Source organism: Sturnus vulgaris, chromosome Z (assembly GCF_052056855.1).
Source record: "Sturnus vulgaris isolate bStuVul1 chromosome Z, bStuVul1.hap1, whole genome shotgun sequence".
NCBI classification, from domain to species: Eukaryota; Metazoa; Chordata; class Aves; order Passeriformes; family Sturnidae; genus Sturnus; species Sturnus vulgaris.
The window spans coordinates 64,286,604-64,304,267 of record NC_142283.1 but is presented as its reverse complement, the minus strand read 5'-3'; the positions used below and the strand labels follow the sequence as shown (position 1 = coordinate 64,304,267).

At 40.9% G+C, this 17,664-nt stretch overlaps 1 protein-coding gene across 6 annotated transcripts in view; it reads left to right on the top strand.

The window, feature by feature from the left end:
* The first annotated feature begins 10,920 nt into the window (after nt 1-10,920).
* Nucleotides 10,921-17,664, top strand: part of GPBP1 (GC-rich promoter binding protein 1) — a 35,282-nt gene continuing 28,538 nt past the window's right edge. Inside the window, exons 1-3 of one of the 6 annotated variants that reach the window (XM_088156213.1) lie at nt 10,921-10,981; nt 11,925-11,993; nt 13,810-13,877. The gene's annotated coding sequence lies outside the window, so the exon portion shown is untranslated. Of the gene's footprint in view, nt 10,982-11,289; nt 11,484-11,669; nt 11,785-11,924; nt 12,087-12,793; nt 12,961-13,809; nt 13,878-17,664 lie in introns of those variants that run through there. The other 5 variants (XM_088156214.1, XM_088156212.1, XM_088156210.1 and 2 more) reach the window with 5 other exon arrangements.

Here is a 17,664-nt window from a genome sequence, read left to right as displayed (position 1 = left end):
ATGGTGAATTACTGGGCTAGAATTGTTTTTAATAGAAATGGAAAGGAACAGGGATGTGATTGCACCACTACTCTCTCAGTTTTCTCCTGGAACAGGAATGAGAAACCTGAAATGCTTGTAAAGTGTAGCTTGGAAACAAAACCTTGTATTTTGGTGAAGTCTGGTATGGCGTTTTTGTGGAGCTTCGTCTGGAGCCCAGTGCTTTCACAAGTGTTTTTCTGCCCTTTGCCCTGCCTCCCTGAGCAGAAAAGCAAGGTGAGATTGCTCTTTCCATTCATTTTACAGGACTCAGAATTAGACATGGCAGAAGAAAATATACCTATGCACATATAGAGCAAAACAAATAATTGCATCAATGGAGATGCAGTTTTCCATCGCTACCATGCATATTAAAACATGTGGAGTTCTGTATTTCCAGGTGTCTTTTCTCTTGAATTGGAATCAAGAAGATGGGACAAAAATCTGTCTAAACTGTACTTTATGAAGTAATGGAGGAGGATACATCATATATATATATATCTCTTGGCTATATTTTATCATCTGACTTAATTTCAGAAAGAAAATTGTTCCAATTGATCGAAACAGTAAAGAAGGTGAAAATAACTGAAAATAATTATAAAAAACCTGAAACAAAACCCCCAACAATCCAATGAAACTGAACAGGTATAGATAGCGAATTAAAAGACTAAGAGGGCGGAAGCTCTAGAAAGAAAAATCTCTTGATTTGTAGCAATTTTTTCTCCTTAACCCCTAAAGAAGGTTAATATTTAGTCTTTTGCTTCCTGCACTCTTAGTGTGTGCTGTCATGGACATATCTAAGAGACATATGATGATCACAGATTACCATAAACATGTTTGAAGTATTAGTTTGTGTTTGAGTGGTGTGGATATGGTGCTAACTTTTTACTTCACTCCACAAACGGTTTCCCAATGCCCTAGAGTAAAGGTCTCAAATAACCCTTTCTGTAGGCATAAAAACAAAAAAGCAAAGCCCGCTTGTTCAGGAAATGGAGCTGGTCTTAGACTTTTGTCTGTATCTGTGCTAGTAAATTAAATATGCTCAGGGATGTTTGCTTGACATTAAAACCACCAAGAAGCACAGAACTTCTGCCCAGAACACAGAACTTATATCCAGAACTACACTTATCTCTGCAGCCAAAACCTCTACTTCAGTCAGAGAACACCTACTGTAGGTTGAACCACCTACTACAGTTGAACCCAGTAACCTGAAAGGAAAGCTGCTGGTCGTGAAACACATGGGAATCATCCTAACAGTTTGATGTCAACGATGACCATGTCACAGCACTGTTCAACTTACTGGAAAAGAAATATAAAAATACAAGGTGCTATCTGCTATCAGTCCATATTCGTTGAGACTGGGAGGGGAGGATGAAAGGAGCCCCATCTGTGTATCAGGCATATTGCTTACTACTCCTAATCACATTTCTTGTTGTGCAGATGCATCGATTTGAAGATTTTATTTCAACAGGGAATGGATGTGCAGAGTAAGTTTAAAATCTCCTGGTTGTTTGTCATGGTTTAACTCAGTTGGCATATAAGTACTGTGCAACTGCCTGCTCATTTTCCCCAGGTAGGGAGAAAAGTCAGATAAAAAAATAAACTTATAGATTGAGGTAAGAACAGTTTAATAATTGAAACAAAATAAAATATAATAATACTAGTTATAACAATATCAATAATATCTTCATCATCAGCAATAATAATGAAACAGAGAGAGAGAGGAAAGAAGCCCCAGAAAGGCAAGAGATGCTCAAATGCAGTTGCTTATCACCCAGTGACAGATGTCCAGCCTGTCATCCTGCAGCAACAATCAGTACCTCCCAGCCAGCTCCCTCCAGTTCCTGCCCTGCCCATGTCAGTCTGTGTATGGAATATCCCTTTGGCCAGGTCGGATCAGCTCTCCTGGCCATGCTCCCCCAGCCTCCTGTGCACCTGATCTCTGCAGAGCATGGGACACTGAAATGTCCTTGGCTGTGGAAAGTATTTCATAATAACAATTAAAAATAATAATAATAGCAAAAAACAACAATAAACAACAATTTAATTTTAGTAGTGAGCAACGCAGCTTACTTTTGGTGAAGCCTACAAAACCTTGTAGATTTATAGCAAGATGCTTTATCCAGACTTACAGATATATGACTTACACATGCAAATAATTACAGCACTGTTAATTACACAAGAGATGTACACAAGAGATGGTGTAATGTGAATACTATAATTTAGGAGATTTTTACAGAGGTAATCTAAGGAAGGCTTCCTATCAGAGATCTACCTTAGGCTGCAACCTTCAGTCCTCCTTAGGTTTTAACACCTATGGGATGGATAACCCTGGTGTGAAGGGAATGAGCCCTGTGTTCTGTTAAAGGCACAGTTTTCTCAGGAAGGTCTTCTTGCTAAAAGAAAGCATCTTTCTGATCTTCATACTGAAATGTGCTGCCCTTGCAATATAACTGAAAACAACTGTTACTCAGCTATGCAAAGAAAAACAGACCATCAGGCACCTCCTCTGTATGCCCTACTGTTGGTCAAGGAGGAAGTTTTTAATGAAAAGGCAGGTATGTAATTCAACTGTTTATACATGAAGAGCCTATATAAGATCCTAATAAGAAATAGTTTCTCCTCAGTGTTGCACAATGCTTATTTTCATTTTATAACATTGGCAGATATGTCACACATTATGAAGAAAAAAACCCATTGTGTTTTTCCATGTCTCTCAAAATATTTTAAATGCATACACAATAGCCATCATAGTTCAAAAAATATTTTCAAAAAACTTGCCTTTACTTATTAAAGATATGCTATTATCCTTTCTGGCAACATTGGTATAGAGTAATAAGATATCTTTCTTTTGGGAGAAGTGGGGGTGAGTATTTCCTAAGCAGGAGGTCTGAAAGACAGGTGTCTTCTAAGGAAATGGAGAATGTAAACCCCTGCCCTCCAAATTATTATAATTTTGAAATTAAGGAACTCTCAGGCAAAGATAGGGGAATAGGAATAACAGTTTTTTACTAGGAAAATTAAAATACAATCATACAAAAACCCAAAACACTGACAGATTCAGAATACAACCTGACACACCATTAGTCAGGGTGTTTGTGGCAGTTCCATTAAACGGTGGCAGCAGTTCTCCTGGAGTGACAGATGTGGTTCTGTTGAAGCAGTGCTCCTGTAGAAGGGTGCAGTTTTCCTCCAAAGGTCCAGTGATGATGTAGATGGGTCTGGTTTTCCTCAGGGAATATGGTGGGAAAAGGCTGCTGTGATGTTCCAAATCTCAGATTTTATCCGGGAAGGAAATGCTTGACTCCTCCCCCTGGGTGGAGCATCTCACAATGGGATGATGGAATTTTATCAGTCATGCAGCGGGACTCAATGGACCATTAATAGAAGATACTTCCCTGGAGGAAGGATGAGTGGAAAAGATAAAGAACACTGCCTCACCTGGTTTTAACAGATGATGATAGAATACATGCTTTTGGTTACATCCTGCTTTGCAACCCAAGACACTGGTACTTGTGTTTCGAGAGTGTTTTGCCTAATTCTTTTGAGCCAATTTGTAATAATTAGAGAATCCCAGGATCCTTTATGCTGGGAAAAAAATCCTCTGAGGTAATAGAGTCTGACCTTTGATCACCACCTTGCCAATTAGAGCCAAGTTCCAAGTAATTTCTTGAACACCTCCCAACTTGGTGTTGCTCAGGTCAGGCAGGATCTGTGTTTCCTAGACCTGTGCTGGCTGGGTGTGATCCCTTTGCTATCCTGTATGTGCTGTATGATGACGCTTTAGATGATCTGCTCCATGACCTTGCTGGGCACCAAGGTCAGGCTGAGAGGCCTGTAGTTCCCTGGATCTTTCTTCTGGCCCTTCTTGTGGGTGAGCATCACATTTGACAACCTCCAGTCAACTGGAACCTCCCCCGTTAGCCAGGATTGATGATAGAGAGCATCTTAGCAATCTCTTCTGCCAGCTCCCTCAGTACCCTAAATGACCAAGTTCACAGCAAGTATCATCACTGTCTTTCAGAGAGTTCACAAAGATACACATACTTTCAAAAAACTTAGTGCTGTGCACATTGATGGGCAAAACTTGCAGAAAATCCTTACAAAAATGGTTTTCTTCACTTCACTTGGATATGTAAAGTTTCTAAATTAATTGAGTAATTTAAAAATGGGGGAAATAAAAAAAAATGGCACAAGCTGGATTTTTAAAGCATAAAGAGCTAAGGCAAATAAAATTGGCTATGAAACAAAAGAGCATTGAATGGAGATCTGCTTACATTTAGCTATGTGCAAGATCCTGGTATCATGCCAGTTATCTGGTCTCCTTATTTCAGATTTAATATGCTCTAAGTTCACAAGTTAACAAGGCTAATTTTAGGGAAAACAGAATTTTCACTTTATAGAGAAAAGAATAGGGTAAAGACAAGCATCTTAGGAAAATTAGTCACTTGGTATTGAATGTTTAGTTCATAATTCCTTCAACATAATTCCTTTTCATCTAAACAGTTTCTTATTATTAACAGTTAAAACTGTAAGGGTTTTTTTAAATTTAGAACAGTGAATATTCACTTGCTGTTGCTTCATGGGTGGCAGAAGTTGAGTACATTTAGAACTCAGATGTATAATATTTTGCAGGAGATGTGTACCATGACTTTGTCCTTCAACAGAAGAAATGTAATGTAGGCAGCCTTAATCTGGGACATATTTGAAGAACATTTGCACCCTTTTAACCTCTATTTATTATCTTTCATGACAAGGAAGGAATACTACTTATTGGAGATAAACCACTCAATTGGCTTCAAATAGGCCTTAGCTTAATACTGCACAGTGTTTATGGAATGTGTTATTGGAGATGGATGCTTTTACTGTTAAAGGGGGAAAAACTACTAGTAAGGCTATTTTCAGTTACAATATGTGTGAGAAACTTGAAACTGAGAAGCTGCTTGTTTTAAAGCTTGGTTCCGAAAGAGTTTCTATCTCTAATTAGCATAAAGAAAAGCATGGCCTCCCAGTTCTTGTCCTGGCTTTTCACTAGTGTCACCAAGATACTGGTTATTTGAGATGGGAACAGACATTATCTTGAGAGAGGAAAAATGATCAATTTATTTCAATAATATAGGTAAAATTCATATAACTAAAAATTAATATTGAGGTATTACCTCAAAATATGGAATGTTAACTACAGCTTGATTGCAGTCTTTGCCCAAAGTTCTGCTTCTGTCAACGTCAGTGGTAATTTTATTTAACTTTTAATAATGTTGGGGGTTGAGTTGTTCCCTTTTCTTTCTGTGGAATTTTTCCTATTGTTATGCTAAGTATTTGTGGCTACACCTTAGTAGCAATAGTTTTCTCTTGCAGGGGGATGGGGGATAGGGGGACACTGGAAAAGGAAAGGTGGAAGAGGGGTCTGGGGCGGGCTCTCGCTCTCTCGCTCTGCTCGTGGAGTGGAAGGAGAACAGCCAGTGCTCCGATCTGGCATCTTCCCCGCCATCCCAGTGCCAGGAGCCACGTTCCCTGCCATTGGACATCGCTCTGCTGCTTTTTCCCACCTCATCCTCCTGCCTCTGGGAACTCTGCCGAGCACCACGACCGACACCGTGAGGGGGGAGCGGCTCCTCCATCCCTCTCAGCCCTGGGCGCTGCCGCCATCACCCAGCGCCTTCAGCTGCGCGGGGCCTGCCCTGCCCCCAGCACCGGGAACTGAGCGCAGGGAGAGGGCTTTGGCCAAAAGGGACTGGAACTGAGCTACACTGCTCTGGTCTGTTGTCAGTTTTTATAGCTGATGTTGTTTCTGCTATTTTGCCTTGTTAGATATCAGTAAAGAACTGTTATTCCTATCCCCATATCTTCTGCCTGAAAGCCTCTGATTTCAAACTATAATAATTAGAAGGGAAGGGGTTGCCCTCCGCATCTCAGGAAAGGGGTTCTCGCCTTTCCTTAGCAAATACCTGTCTTTCAAACCGAGACAAATACAAAAGTTGTTTAGAAAATAAGGACTCAACAAGCACTAATGTTTTAATTTCCAGACCTGTCTGGTACTTGCTTATTATATTAAATGCATTGGATGTAGAGATGCTCAAACCTCTTGAAAAGTAAAATAACTAGAGGTTATACGTAATATAATGCAAATAATAACTGTGAATTATTTAATACAGTCAAATCACATTGTCTTGTTTATATAGACAGACCCACTGAAATCTGGAATAAATTGGTAAAGTCACCTTACTTTTCTTTCCTGAAAGGTATAATACATAAAAATAGACAAGCCCAGATACTTCATACTAGTGTTCATCATGTTATTGCAAATGATAATGTTATGAATGATATTCTATTTATCCAATTTATCAAACAAGATTAAATTTAGCAGCAAATTTTTAATAGTAGCAATTATAAATGAATACAATCAAAGTATTGGAAATGAATACAATAAAGTATTGAATACGTATATTTTAGTATATATAAAATTTGGGAGTAAGTAATTTAGTATAATTGAGGTTCGTATAAAGCATAAGCAAAACTGACCGGGAGTATGGGGAGGGGCTCGCCCTTCCTCACGTACCAAAGCATCAAGGCTAACAATCCCACTTATATACTATATGCTAAAACAGTTAATACAGAATTTTCTAGAAAAGACTTCCTAGTTTCTATTCCTAAAATCTACGTCACCATGTTGTATGGCGCATGCTCTACTAATGGTTAGGGGTCTCTCATCCTTTAGAGGGTCTTATTTCCAATGAAGGCTCTCTGTCTTCATCAGTGTCCCCTATGTAACCTCACAGGCAGTGCAAGTGCACTAAGCTTGGGTTATATAACTAAGCATAGGTTCCCACAACAAAACCCTATTCATGCCTGGAATCATCCCAATTTGGCCCATTCCAAGGTCGAAACTTTTATTTCTAGATGCTGCTTATCAGACCTATGTCCTTCTACTACTCCCTTCCAACATCGTACTTCGACTCCCTTCCAACATCTGGAGGATGTCCTCTGCCCTGTCTCACCCATCTCCCCCCCCATTCTGTAACAATTATCTTCTATTGATCTAAGTACAATTTTGCTAATATAGTTACAATTTAATTAGCACGAATCACATTTTGCACAGATAACGATTAGATATTGCTGTGCACTTTTGTATACTGCTTCCATTCTTTTAATTTTGCTACTTAAAATATAAGTGAACTGCAGCTGAAAGATATTTAAATCTTTGCAGTAAGAACTGTTCATTAGAACTGTGTTGGTATTGAGGAACTCTCACTGTGTTTGGGAGCTGATTATACAACTAATCATTTGCTGAGAAGAACATACATTAGAGTTGGGGTTTTATTATTAGCATTAGGTAGCCATGTGCTTTCTAGTTTTTAAATATTAGGCTCACTGCATCAGAAGCTTTCTGGATCAAATCTGTATTAATCAGATTTAAACCTCTTACATGAAAATTTTGATTTTGGTTTTCTGCCTGATCCTTTAGTTCAATTGGTTGTATATTGGGCACACTGGGTTTTAAAAAAAGGCTAAGTGTTATGTACATCTTCTGGAGTGACATGAAAATATGTAATAGTAGAAAATTAATTATTTATTTATATTTTTCTATAGTATTTCCTTAATTAACAATCTGAGTGTGTACTATACTCACATAAGTATCTTGTATTCCACTACTATACATGAAAACACATTTCACGTGCCTGCCAAAATACATTTTTTGTAGCAAATTTCATTCCATTCGTGAGGAAGGAGAGGGGGTGGGGTGACTTTGTACAGTAGGGAGTGTTTCAACTGTATAGAGCTCAAGGATAGTGATGTCATAAGTTTGAGTCTGGATGAGTAGGAATCAGGGAGATGGCTAACAAGGCAGCTACTCTGGTGGTAGCCTGTTCAAGACAACCTAACCAAGATGAAGAGACAAAGCATTCTACAAGCAACTGGAGGATATCTCATGATCACTGGCCCTTGTTATTGTGGGGGACTTTGCTTTACTTGCTGGATCTCTGTTGGAAACAGCACAGCAGAGAGGAGGCACTCTAAGAGATTCCTGGCCTGTGTGGAAGACAATTTCCTCACACAAGATGGTGTGTGTGAGCCAGTGAGGGAAAAACCCACTGTTGGTGAATAGAGAAGGATTGGGGGTGATGTGGAATCTGCGGCTGTCTTGGGCATAGCGACCATAAAATGATAGCTTTCAATTCTTGGTGAAGGAAGAGAGGACATTAACTAAACTTCTGCCTTCGCCTGCTAGAGGGCAGACTTCAGGACAGTGGTTCAGAGAGCCCCTTGGGAACCAGTCCTTAATAATAAAGGAATCCAGGAAGGCTGGACATACTTTAAGAAGGAAATCTTAAAGGCACAAGAGTGCCCCATCCCTATTTGCCAAAAGCCAAGCCAAAGGGGGCAAGGAGAAAGACTGGTCTGGCTGAATAGGGGGCTTCTCCTGGAACTCAGGCTAAAAAAGAGATTTTATAACCTTTGGAAGAAGGCAACTTGGGAAGTGTACAAGGATATTGTTAGGTCATGTAGAAAATTAGAAAGACAAAAGTTCAGCTAGAACTCAAGCTGGCCACTCCTGTGAAAGATAATGAAAAGAGTTTTTATAAAAAAATTAACATCAAAAGGAGGATCAAGGAAAATCTTCAAACCTGATTGGATGTAGAGGGAAATACTGTAACCAAGGATGAGAAAAAGGCTGAGGTAGTTAACGTCTGCTTCACCTCAGCCTTCAAGAAGACAGTTATTATCAAGGCAATCAGCCCTCTGAGCTGGTAAACGAAGACAAGGAGCAGAATTGACCTCCTCTCCAGGAGAAGTTAGTGACCCACTGAGCTGCTTAGACACTCAAAAGTGTAGAGGGCCAGATGGAATCCATCCAAGGATACTGAGGGAGCTGGGGGAAGAGCTCACCAAGCCACTCTCCATCATTTACCAATGGCCCTGGCTAACCTGGAAGGTCCCAGTTGACTGGAGTGGAGGTTGGCCAATGTCATACCTATCTACAAGAAGGGTTGGAAGGTTCTGGGGAGCTACAGGCCTGATGTTGGTGTCTGGCAATGTTATGGACAGATCATCTTGAGTGCTATAATGCAATCATATGGTATGTGCAGGACATCCAAGGGATCAGGCCTATCCAGCATAGTGTCAGAAAAAGTAGGTCCTGGTCACCAACCTGATCTCCTTCTATGACCAGGTGACTTGCTATGTGGATGAAGAAAAGGCTGTGGATGTTGTCTCTCTGGATTTTAGTAAAGCCTTTGATACTATCTCCAATGCCATTCTCCTGGAAAAGCTGGCAGCCCATGGCTTGGACAGGTGCTCTGTTCGCTGGGTAAAAATTTTTGGGATGGCTGGGGGAGGGTGGTGATGAGTGGAGTAGTATCCAGCTGGTGGCTGGTCACGAGTGAGCTTCCCCAGAGCTGTGTACTGGGGGCACTTCTGTTTGGTATCTTTAGCAATGATCTGGATGAGTGGATTGAGTGTGTATCCTCAGTGTTGCAGACAACACCAAGTTGGGTGTGAGTGTTGGTCTGCTGGAGCACAGGAAAGAAGGGATCCAGGCAGGCTGGATTGATGGAATGAGGCCAGAGGTGTGAGTTTCAATAAGGCCAAATGCAAATGTTGGTTCATAGCTGGGGCAGATGGAAGGGCACTGCCCTGCCTTTCCTGTTCATGGTTTCAGGTTTGGCATCAGGCTATGCAAATAACTAAGGGACACAAGGAATGCTCTCACACCCTTCCTGGGAATCCTTTCTATTGTAGCACAGGCAAATAAGAGAACAAACAATTTCAAAGATGAGGAGAAAGAAGATTTCACTGCAGTCAAGATTGTGATGGGAACCTACAAAAACGCTGCTGGTGTTAGAAATCAGAACTGGGGTTTAACTACTTAGAGTTGTGCTGAAGATTAATATGACCATAATTGTTTCAGAGCTGTTTCAGAGCTTCTATCAGTTTAAAGATGAAATTATCATGTGCTTTTTCTACTTTATTTTCTCAGTTGTTGATTTTTAATAAAGTTTCTGGTAATTGTTGTTTTCTAGTGATTTCTATCAAGTTATGAAAAGCAGTTTACTTTGGCCACATATACATGCCTGTAAAATACATTTTTAAAAACAATCCTATAGTTTGAGGCAATTTTTGTCAGTGTATAATCTCATTGCTACAATAACTTAAAACTTGTGGAGGAAACTTCCAAAGAAAATCCAGAATCATATGCAGGAGCTACAAACACTTGCCAGCATTCTTTCTAATGATAACTAAATACAATTTTGTAAATTTACTTTTTTACCTAATTAATTGAAAGAACAATTTTGGTTGCGTTGGTAAGAGGATTTCAAAGTTGCAAACCGGTGATTTAGACATTTAGATGTCAGGCAGTAAGAATCTACCCATCACTTTTCTCTCAAAACTGCAGGCGCGGAGTAACTGCGCGGACCTCCAGGGTATTTCCACTCGTGCGCTTGTACGCTGAGGCCATTATCTGTCGATGTAGAGATGACATTTTGTTTTATTAATTGGTGGATACTGGTTTTTACTGGCCTCGAGCCCCGCCGGCGCCGCGATTAAACCGCGCTGCGGAGCGCCCGCTCTGTCCGCAGCGCGGGCACCGCGAAGGGACCGCGCCTCCCGGTGCCCGCCGCACCCCGCTTCCTCACGGCGGGGATCTCACCGGCACGCACCAGGCTGATCTAGGGCCGCGCTGGGCGGGCGCTGTCGACCACGTACGGCGCACAGACCTTCCAGCCGAGGTCCTGGAGCGTCCGCCCGCCCGCCCGATCCGCCGCCCGAGCCCGCGCCTCGGTTTGAGCGCCCCGCGCCGGCGCTCGGCGCTCCGTGCGCGTGCGCCGGCGGGGCTGCGCCGCTGCACGGTTAATTACGGCGGCGCCGGGGACTCCCGCTCGCGGGGGCGGGGCGCGCTCTGGGGATTCCCAGTCCCGCGCGGAACGTTCCGGACGGCTCCCGTGACGTCACGGCGGGGCCGGTACCGGGGGCCCGCCCCTCCCCGGGATCGCGCGCGGGGGGTCTCGCTAAGCTTGCGCGCGCGCGCGCGGGGGGGAGCACTGCGGCGCGGAGCGGCGCCATTTTGAGAGAGCGAGGCGTGCGCGCGGTGCGCGCGCGCGGGCGGCTATAGCGCGGGCTAGTCAGGACACCCCGGGACAGCCCCGGGAAGGGGCGGGGAGCGCACACCGAGCGGCCGGGCCGCCACGCTCCTTCCCCCGTGCTGCCCGGACCGCCCTCGGGGACGGCACGTGAGCCGCTCCCGGCGGCGGGAGCGGGGCGGCCCCCGGGAGGGCGGAGGAAAAGCACTCGGCGGAGGCGCAGCTGGAGGTCCTGCTCCCCCTGAGCGAGTTGTGTGTGTCCGCACGCCCCGGGGCGGGCGGTCTGTGTATCCACGCACGCCGAGAAAGAAAGCATGCCCTGGGCAGCGCTGGGGTTCCCGCGGCGGCTCCCGCCGCCCCCCCCGGCAAATGTCCCTGGCCCAGGTTAGCGCTCGCCGCTCGGCGCTTTCTGTAGGTCGGCTCAGCTTTCCCAATAAAACGAGAAATGACCTCTTCTTTTCCGGTGTTCCCCCTCTTTCCTCCCAGCCCCCACTGCCGTCCCCCCGCGTTCCCCCCCGGTCTGTTTTTCTCTCGGGATGAGAGGCAGGCGGAGTTTTCGCTGATAGGCTGCGCCCTCCGTCAAACATTGCTGCCGCCCTCTCCGGGTGTGAGTGGAGGTGTAACCGAGGCTTCCGTCCCCGGGCTCGGCTCCCTCGCTGCATCCGTGTTTGCTCTTAGGATCCAGGTTTCTGTTTGTGTCTTGTTTTTAAGATTCAGGTTTTTGGGTTTGGTTTGTTTTGTGTTTGTCTAACGTCAGTCCAGATTTCATAAGGGAAAACTGATTTTTCTGTTTTTTTTTTTTTTTTTTTTTTTTTTTTACCGTAGGTGGCTTGAACGACAGAGTCAGTCCTGAATGTTTGCAGCCTTTTGCTTCAGATGGCAGAGAAAAAAAAGGTGAACACTGACCTGCAGCAGTTGCTTTCTGTGGAAGGGAAGAAATATCGGACACTGTTCTGGTATTATGTGTGCGTGCTTCATCTTGAAAAGGTCTCTGAAACAATCAGTAGACATTTAGGAAGAGAATTGAGGAAGTCGTGAGGTTTTTTTCTTCTAGCAGTGTCGAGCACATCACCCTTGGATTCTTTTGTCCGTATGGCATGGATACGTAGCTAAATTTATGAAGTTCTTAATACTTCAGCTGCCAAAATAAAGTGCTTTCCTCTTATTACATACTCTTTTTCTTCTCGGCAACATTCTTTCTGAGTCAGAGGCATAACCAGTTTTGTTAACTGGCTCCAGTTAAATGTGGCCTGAGTCACTGTGGAGACATTGCTGAAAAGTTTCATGGCAGAATTTTTCCCCCCCTTATTTAATTTTTTAAATTTCCTGACGCAGTCTTCTCTCATTCTGCAGTGAGACTGATTTTATAAATGAAGAATTTAATAGATGTTTATCTTTTTTTCTTTTGTACTGTATTTAATATTTCTGTTGAAAAATGTTGTTGCCAATTAGCAATATGGAAGTATCCAGATAACTGTTTAGAAATGCCTCTGCTACCAGAAGGTAGGAAATGTTCTGCAGTTCATGTGTGAAATTTGGGTTTTTGGCTTAACATTTGTGGAGTAAAACCTCTATTTATTTCACTTGGAGCTGATGCTGCGTATAGTAGTGTCTATGGAATAGACAAGAGAAGAAACTGTCAGAGAAAAGCTTTTTAAGACAGACATTGGCAGACTTTGTAAATGGCCTTGCAGGATCTGTAAGCGAGAAGGATGGGTAGCTGATTTCTGTGAGGTCAAATCTATGTCAAACTGCTGTGAATGTAGTATCAACAGGAACTTGGAATTTTATCTCAAGGAAAACAAACTGGAAAAATATAAATCACGCAGTACTAACACCCTGTGCAGTCCTCTTGGATTAGGTAAGTGTTGTAGTGTTCATAAATCAATTTACACTTGGAAAAAACATTTTTTTCAGTAGAAGAGTTAAACCAGTAATTTTTACTGGTTAGAGGTTCTTTGGGTCGGGTTGTTTTGTGGTTTGGGTTTTTTTTTGTTGTTGTTGTTTGTTTTTTTTTTTTTTTTTTTGTTTTTTTTTTGAGAATGTTAAATGTTGAAGCTTGTTAATTTTTACTTGCCGGCTTTTATAATTAATGGAATAGTTCCTTAAGAATTTGAAGAATACAGGTACAAGGAGAAACGTGTAGGTAAGAGTGTAATTCTTATATGAGATTAGAAACTAGCTATAGCTAGACCAAATCCATGAGGAATTTAGCCTTCATGTTAATATTGTAATCTCAGCAGTGAATGTTACATCCTTTTGACCAAGTCTTGTGGATAGCTTGCATGTGTCAGTCCTTCTATTTGTGCTAGATGTATTTGCAGCATCAGGGTAGTAATAATATAGAGGGTTATTTACTCTTTTTTTTTTCTCTTTCCACTATTCTTTCTCACGTATGAAAGCCACAGGTTTTTTTTACTGAAAATTATTTCACTGTCTCTACAGCCTAGCTTTTTTCTGTGTTGATATTTTAAGATTGACTTCAGTGTATTTTCCTATTCTGTAAAAGGAATTAATTAATCTGACTGGTCTGCAAGTATAACACTTCAAAAAAAGCTCTTTCTCCTTGGAATGATTCAAAATTAAATCAAGTGGTGAATTGGCTTATCTTCCTTGTTATTTTTATATGTACTGTGTAGTTTCCTTCATCTCACAGTGAATAAATATTTTTTAATTTTGGCATTAATGTATTTATAATAATTTTTTGTAGGTTTGCATTCAACTGAACTGCTGCTGCCTGAAAGAAAATTAAGATGGACAGAGCAACTTAATTCAAAAGTCAGTGGTAATTTTACTGAAGTTCTCTATCCCCTACCCCACCCTGATGATTCGTAAATCTTTAAATAAGTAAAGCATTATTGGGTATACTTTAAACGATTGTCTGTTAGAGGTTACCCATTTATCTCAAGTTGTCACCTTCTAAAATATTTTTGAGAGCTTCGATATTGAAGTATTACTAGTTGTGAATTAATGAAAAAAAGAAAGTTTTCTCTAAGGGGAGTGCGAAGATGTTTGGAAGATTGCTTGTGTTAAAAACCATGTAGAAAAAAGGGTAGTTAAGCATGTGAAACTGTCTTAAGAATTTACTGCAGTGTATTTTAACTCCTGTAGCTTTTTATTTTGACCACAAATGAAGGACTTGCATTTACATAAATTTTGTAAATTCTTGGTCTCACTAAACTCCTTATCTGTGTGTTGTCAGTATCTAAAGGTTGAACTAGCTTCAGTTTTCTGCTTTGGATGGTTTTGCCGTTTTTGTTATTTTAACTCCTCTTCCAGTTTTGTTGTTTTGAAAACATGGACACTCAGGGACATGAGTAGGGAGCTGTTTCTGTAATCTCTGGCTATGGCTTGTAGCTCTTCTGTATTGAGTCTAGGTGTGCCTAGGATTGACTGGTGAGCTGAGCCACTTGTTAAGGAGCCAAACCAATAGAAAAGAATGATCTTGTATATTCATTTACTTCTATGAGTATGCTTTTTTTGAAAACATTTGATGGAGAGTTCAGGTGTGAGTAGCCCTTTGATTGTTGTCTGTTGTATGCTCATGAAACTAATAGAAATATTCACTTCTTAACTCATAGAAAAAGTGATGTGTTGCTTGTTTTTCCAAGCTATTAATTTTCAATGCTGTGAGATACTTCTATTTCTTTTCAAGATGCTCTCACTGAAACCAAGGAGCTACATCCCCCACTTACTATTTTGGATTGCATCTTTTTCTGGACTTTTCCTTCTGGAAGTTTTGAGGAGTTTGCTTTTTAACTTCATTAAATTAATTCTCTCTTTATACCTCCCTGTTTGCTGGTAGGATAGTTATTTTATTCCTTTCACAGTACTTAATCTTGGGAAGTTGTAGTGTTCCACACTTAAGGGGAAGGGAACACCCAAGTTTCATAAGTGTTTGTGGTTGAAAGGGACAACAGAAGTTGGAGGGTCCCCAAAAATCACCAGGTTTTATACATAAATTCAACATTTGACATTGAAATGGGAATGTCAGTCCCTGGCCTAAAATATAAACACACAGCTTACATAGTAGGGATAGGGTAGAAGGGAAGAGATGCATTAAAGAGAGGGAGAGAGAGAAAAAGAAAGAAAGAGAGGAAGAGATCACCACCCTGTTTCCTAGTGTTGGTCTGGCTGATGAGATGTCCTGAGGTGTGCAGCCAGGGCTTGGTGGGGTACTTTTTTATGGATAATTTCCTCGTCCTGAAGCTAAGGTTTTAATTTTCTGTGTAGATCAGTTACCTCGCATGGTCCATTCTTTGAGGCCTTTCTGGAAACGGCTTGGGGGGTTTTGGGGGGTCCCTAGTGATCTCATTATCCCCCTACTGCATTGGCCTTTGGTCAACAGTTCATGCCTGCTTCTGTGCTGCTGCTGTCTTTTGTTTGTTGTGTCTCCGTGGACTAGAATGTGGATGTTTATCCCAGAAGAGTGCTGTCCTACCTCTGCATGGCCCCTTCTCCAGCCACATCCCATTTACCACCAGCTGTTGGTTGGCTCTGCAGTCATCCAGCTGTCGGTGTTTGAGATACACACATTAGCCTATTATCCTCAGGGATTCTATAGAAGTGTATTTTTTTTCTTACTTATGTGCATAGGTTTTTGACAAAAATTCAGGAATTTTTACCTACTGAGGAGAAAGTGCCGAGCATGCTGGTCCACTTTAATTTCTTCCCTAGATTTTTGTTTTTCAAGTGTTTACAGTCTGTTAAATTGTCTTTGCAGTCATTACTTCATTATCTATGAAAATAATGCCCTTGCTCCTAAGAGTTTCTACTTTAAGCCAAGATGTAAACATAGCTTTTGTAGTGGGGTAACTGTCAGCAGGTTGTGTCTTTTACTGAAGTGTTTATTCTGGTAGGTTCATAAAATATATACATTTGTACTGGCTAATTCTTTAGGATGCTGCAGGATGCTCTACTGTGTGAAAAAACTGTTGGTGGAAACTTTTGAGAATAAGTACCCTTTAATCTTGCAGTGAAGCTAAAACAGAATTACACTGGTAAAATGATCAAGGCAAATTGTACAGATATTTAACATGGTATAAGTTAATGTACTTTGTTCCCCTTTTATTTTGTCCTCCATTCTAATGAGTTTATTCTGTTTAACATGTGTGGATAAAAATGTTATGGTGACAGCTCATCAGTAACATGTGAGGAAGTTGCGTTTATTTCTACTTTTTTTTTAGTAGTAGGAGTAAATTCTGTTCTGCAAAGACAGCTATTTGCAGACCTCATTATAAACAGATGTGAATGAAACTTTGCACACTTTTTGTTTTGTTTTTTTCTTACTCTGTGTTTGAATAACTGAACATGGTAACTGATGATAATGCCCTATGTGGTGCTATCAACTCTTCCACAGGCTCCTCCTTTTATGTCTTGGGTAAACACAGTCAGGAAAACAGCTGAACCAGTGAGTTGTTTATCTGCTTTATATGCTCAGCATAGGACAAAACTTCTACCTTTTTCAACTGCTACTTCTTCCTTGTGAGAATTCCAAAGTGCTAAATAATTCTTGATGATTTCCTACATAACATATGGTGACTAAGGCAATGATGTAATTGAACTCACACTTCAGATTTTGAATTTGGACCTTGTTAAAGGGTAAGAAATGAGCATCGATCAGGCTTTTGCTAAATCATCAGTACCATTTAGTGGAATCATTACACAGCAAAGCATGTTAGACTCTCTAGTAGAAACCTGGCTGTATTTTATCGTCAAATGTAAAGTTATTTCATGTTACGAATTAGTTTGTATCTTTTTTTTTAATCTACATTTTGGTACAGTGCAAAAACAAAAACTTCTTTTTGTTCAGGTCCCTTTCTTTTCCATTGAAGGTATGACTCTTAAGCAATAAATTTTAGAGAGCTAAAAAACTTGAGAGCATTACCATACCCAAACCTAATATTTTTTAAAAATAGTTTTTCATGGAAATGCCACAAGGGGTGACATGACACTCTTTCCCTGCAGAGTGTTAAAAGTTTCACTATAAAGATGTAAACTTACTCTGTTGTTGTGATTGTTCATTTACAAATAGAAGAGAAAAAGAATCTTCAGTTCAAATGTTTGTCATGCTTTTGCAGCAATTTATGATCAGTAGAAATGCTTCCAGTTTCAAAAACTCATAAAGCTTATGTAAAGGATTTTTGAATATTATTTTCTGTTTTATTAACATGCAAATTTTGGATAGCAGAATAACTTGAAATTAGGTTATTTTGAGTTGTTGGAACTACATGAATCACAGAATAGTAAGCAAGATACAGAATAAACTGCTTTCAAAAGGGGAACAAAAACTGAGGTTTATTGATTTTAAATAAAAGTGTTGTTTAGACTTTACAGTTAGCAACTTGATTTCAAATTAGTTCTACTCTTAACTAGAGATAGCAGAGAGGGATAACAGAGAAAGGTCTAGTATCACAGGAAGTTTTTCTTTTGACAGATGTGTTTTATGGCAGAAGAAAATACTTCTGATGGCATGGGTTACTTTGAAGGTCTGCTTAGTTTGAAAAAAGTCCTGAATGATTCTGTATATGAAGAAGGAGTGTGTAGGCTGATGGCTGGGTCTTGG